At 32.0% G+C, this 5,098-nt stretch overlaps 1 long non-coding RNA gene across 2 annotated transcripts; it reads left to right on the top strand.

Moving 5' to 3' along the window:
• The first annotated feature begins 2,076 nt into the window (after positions 1-2,076).
• On the top strand, positions 2,077-4,751 carry LOC139866704 (uncharacterized). 2 transcript variants are annotated; one of them, XR_011765543.1, is made up of 5 exons: positions 2,077-2,903; positions 3,004-3,058; positions 3,332-3,520; positions 3,621-4,256; positions 4,449-4,751. It is a non-coding gene; the product is annotated as an uncharacterized lncRNA (long non-coding RNA). The 2 variants fall into 2 exon arrangements; XR_011765542.1 differs by having other exon boundaries at positions 3,332-4,256.
• The last annotated feature ends 347 nt before the right edge of the window (positions 4,752-5,098 follow it).

Here is a 5,098-nt window from a genome sequence, read left to right as displayed (position 1 = left end):
TTAAATTATACTTCAAATATATACATATCTATACATATAAAATATATATGTATTTATTTACAAATAGTTGTTCGTGAATCTTCGAAGATAGTCGAAGGTAAATTGAATGTATGAAACAGTTCAAATTTTTTTTGAGACTCAGGATAACAGACTTAGCTTATCGTGTCAAAAATATGAAATCGTATCGAGAGTTTGATTTAAAATTAATCAAAATTTTCCGGGTCATCACAGATCAAAGGCGCGTTCATCATGATTCATCCTTCTATCATCGTGTTCATCATCATCAACATGCAAGGCTAATCTCCTTATTTTATTCCTTCCAATGAACTTTTAATGTATTGTTTATTCATTCAATTATGTGTGTGGTTTGTAATATTAAAATGATAAACTCTTTTGATTTATGATTTTGTAAACCGTTCAAGAGATTGTTTAATGCAAGTTGGTTGATTTTGATTATTGCAAGACGTATTATTGTGATTTAACAATTGTGCTTGATCCATTTAGTGATAATTTAAATCTGGGATGAAGACAAGTGTTTAGGTTACATAATCGTGCCCAAAATAATTACTTTAACGAATTTAAGAGTTCATGTCTATGTGATTTAGATAATAACTTGATAGCACACATGTTTGTTTGAATGAATGATACTTAATTGGGATTTGGAAGGGATAAAGACAAGTGTTTAGGTTACATAATCATGCCCAAAATAATTACTTTGACAAATTTAAGAGTTCATGTCTATGTGATTTAGATAATAACTTGATAGCACACATGTTTGTTTGAATGAATGATACTTAGAGTGCGTTTGATAAAACTGAATGATTCAACACTGAATGATTCATAGCTCTGAATAGTTCATAAGCTTTGAATCAGTATTATCCTGAACAGAAATTCACTGTTTGATAAGAAATCTGAATCAACGCTCTGAATGATATAAAATTACCATTTTAACCTTATGTATCATTTGGTGCTGAATACATAAAATTTGTTCATATGTTCTGAACTGAATCATTTCGGTCTACATAAACTTTAATTAAAATATAATAATACTTATAATATATAATATATAAGTAAATTAAAATAACAAACAACAATATTCATTAAAAGTTCCAAATATGATATTAACTTAACATTCGTAGAAATTTAAAAAATGGAGACAACTAATATCAACACACTGGACATCATATTGCATGAGATAATTTTAATTCTAGAACAGATAACATCCATAACATGAGATAACATCCAAAACATGAGATAACATGACAATGGTTCTTTTGTTGAAGACAATGGTTCTTTTACATTTTGAGTATCAAAATCTTCATATAGTTCTACATCATCATAAGCGTCCCGTGGGTAAGACAAGGTAGATGATGGTCCCCAACAATCAATACCAGTAATAATTGCTCCATCAAATAGTTGTGCACAAAGTTCGTGATACAACAACGGTGCATCATTTGACGTTGGTCCGCAATAAAAACATGTTATTCGATCTCTAAGCTTTTTTCTGCTATGTTTTTTCATGAACACATCTTAAGGTTATTTCCTTATCGTCTATAGTTATTGATCTCATTTATACATGCTTCAAGAAACGTTTTCTGTAATCCTTCTTGTTTCAAATTAAGCCTACCATTTTACCGTTTCAAAGAATCACCAACTTGAAATATACCTAAAGATGTAAAGCAATATTAAAACCTAATGAAACCTACTGAACAAACTCCTTACCAGATCATTCCCAGCCCAACCCCCGTATGTCGTTTCATTTTATATTTAAGGAAAAAACACGTCGTTTTCTACTGTTGCTACCGACCATTCTTTCTTACCTACAAAAGGATTCCTCCTCACCAAAAACATCAACACCTCTGTCGCTACACACATCATCACATCCACCGTTGATACCACCACCATCAGCGTCGCTGCCGACGTTATCCACAACGCCGAAGCTACCATCTTGACCTCCATCATATTTTTCCTCTTACAATTGGTGTTCTTCAGAGAAAAAACTAGGGTTTTTTGTTAGCGGTTGATATCGTTCGCTCCCTGTTCTTCATCTATTGTAACTCAGGTATGTTATTTTTTTCTTTGTTAAACCCTTGATTTGTTAACTTTCGTCAATTTTAGGATTCATAACGATTTCTATACCTTCTGAAATTGTAACCTAATTTTCTAAAGCAATTTAATGGTCTTCCATAAATATTGGTGTGTATGCTGCTGTGTCTGTTATATACATATAAGTATATGTTTGTTCAATTGTGATGTGTTGGTTGTAGGGAGATACAAGTGCTTTATGCAGGTGCTTTTAAATTAGGGTTGTGATTGTATTTGAAGTAAAATGTGTTAATTATTAAGTTTCAATTGTAAAGTTTTATGATTTAGATGAATTTACTGTTAATTCACTAAGATTGTTAATTGTTAATGTTGTTCGTGCATTTTTAACTTCAAAACAGTTGCCTGATCTTATCAGAAAGAAAGAGACAATATGTTGAACATAAACCTTTTTAGGGAGGAAAAGGGCTTTGATCCAGAAAAGATACGCGAATCACAACGCCGTCGTTTTACAAGTGTAGAACTCGTGGATGAAATTATTCATCTCGACAAAGAGTTATGACTTCATAAGTTATTTTTCACATTACTTTGATTAATTGTTGTTTTGGTCTTAAATGTCTGAGTCAAAAACTAGGCAATGTATATGCAGTGATTAGGTTCATTCTTTGTTATTGTCAATCTTTTTTTATTCATTGTTACTGGACAACACAGATGTCTCTGTAACCATTCGATTCCTGTTTTCGTTGTGAATGTTAAGCATCAAGATGACCATAGTATTACTTATGATCCTCTCGGGCGGCCTTGCACACGAAGCCTCCACCCAACACAAGACTTTGGTTGCTCTGCAGCTTCAGGCATTGGTACGCTTCATATGTTTTTATCTTATTGCCAGATCAATTCATTTAAGTGAATATTTTGATGTCATGATTGATTGATATTTACCTATTATGTCTATTGAAGGCGACTGCTTTCTCTCAAATCTGTCGGAGTACTTCGATATGTGTCGATATTGGAGGTACTATCTTTTACATTGGTTTTAGTAGTGCTTTCACTATATTGCTAACATGTTATGTTTCTTTGTTTCCTGTCATTCTTTATCATCTTTTGCTCACATATTGCTAATTATACATGAATTCTTGCTGCATCTGAAAGTGGCTTTATTTATATATATTCATTAGTGCTTTATAGATGTATTTTACGGTACTTTATAGGTGTATTTTTTTCCTTTTTGTTTACTGACATTTTATGCTTCTGATGGGTTTCTTAAAGTCTCCAAAATGTGTTGCAGCATAAGGTAATAGGTAAACATATGATCAAAGTAGCAACGCTGGTGGTGACAAAACAGGCAGGTCAGTCAGCAGATGACCTTACGTAACAGGTTAAACGAATTGATCCAAATTGACTACTAAAGCTTCAAGTTTTATCTTTGATTGTTATAATCTCCAGTGTGTAAAAGCATGTTTGGCTTTCATAATTGGTAATGTATATTGGCTTATTTTTATCTGTTTTGGGATCTTTTTGGACGATTCATAGCGTGTCTACAAACTGAAAAGATGTAATGTTCTTTGTGTTGACAGAAAAAGACAAAGACAGTAAAAGATTTAATGATCGTTATTTCGGGAAAGATGTTGAAAAACAGTAGACCGGCTGGTGAATGCAGGAGTAGGTCGTGTCACGTTTTCTGTTATCTGAGGTTACATATATATGCTCTTCTACTTAAAGTTCTGTTTATGCATTTTCTAACAAAGTTGCTATTGTGTTTTAGATTGCTTACCTCTTCTCTATTGGTTTTTGCAGTTTGTGTGTTGATGTGTTTATATTTTTAGTGTATTGGGTTTGGCCTTTGTCTTTTTTGACGGCATGGTACTACAAAACTTCCACTTTGTGCAACCAGAAGCTGATTAGCATTTTTCACTAAAATGAAAAATGAAGGTCCATAGCAAAAGTTTGCAACTACATGTAGCATCACCTATCACCTATAATTATGATTTGGTGGGTTTTTCTTAAAAATCGTTATATATTAAGGCGAATTAATTACAAAAAAGAAAAATAAAAAAAAGAAATAAGGGCTTTCTCATTACAATACTCCATCTGGAATCAACGATCTTCAATTAATCCACTGATTGAATTTCTATTGACATTGTTGTTGCCGTTTGTCCTTTTTTTTATTTAGAACATTGCTGGTGTGCTTCTCCATATTGCAACTTTGTTTGGTAAGTTTCCTAAATGCTTTTTCTCTTTTTTAAGTTTTTGTTTTTTGTTATGTATATAAACCAAGACACTCCTAATTGAATATATGTGTGATGTTTATAATGTGCATTTCTTTTGTAACTGTCTGTTATATTTATATTGTTAAAGAATGATCTCTAATTGCTTAGTAACAGTTACCTATTGTGATCTACTAGAGAACATGTACGTTATCATGGGTATTGCGAAGTGAAGAAATTGGCAGCTTCAAGTTTCTTGGTATTGTTGACTTTCTATAATTAAATCTTTTCAAGTCTTGAGTTACTCAGCAAGACTTCAAGCCTGATACACCTCTTCTCATGTTTCAATGCCATTCATGCTTATCAATATTTAGTTAGTCACTCGTTGCTGTGGTGGACCACAATTTTTTTTTGTTATGTATTCTACGATATCATAAGTTTTTAGTTGTATCTTTCGTTATGCATTATTTTTGTAATATAAGAGCTGGAAATGTATATTACTGCAGCTGAACGCTGTAGCAATCTTTTGTATATACAATTTTACTACTTCAACTGTTAGCAATATCCCGAACAAAAAAAAAGGTTCAAAGAGCAGCAACGCGCGTACTGGGCCTCTTCCTAGTATGATATAAAAATGCATTGATAAAACCTACTTCAATACTCCTTACAAGATCATGATATAAAACACACTTTTAAACTAAACTACAAAATTATGTAACACAATACTAGTAATTTAATATTACTATTGCTAAAGGTATATAGGCAAACAGAAACCATATAATCTTAAGCCCTAATTACCATCAAAATAACATTCACCTCAGCTGAATAATAAAAAAAAATCAATACAG

This window comes from Rutidosis leptorrhynchoides, chromosome 9 (assembly GCF_046630445.1).
Source record: "Rutidosis leptorrhynchoides isolate AG116_Rl617_1_P2 chromosome 9, CSIRO_AGI_Rlap_v1, whole genome shotgun sequence".
Classification (NCBI taxonomy): Eukaryota; Viridiplantae; Streptophyta; class Magnoliopsida; order Asterales; family Asteraceae; genus Rutidosis; species Rutidosis leptorrhynchoides.
This window is presented reverse-complemented; position numbering and strand designations above follow the sequence as displayed.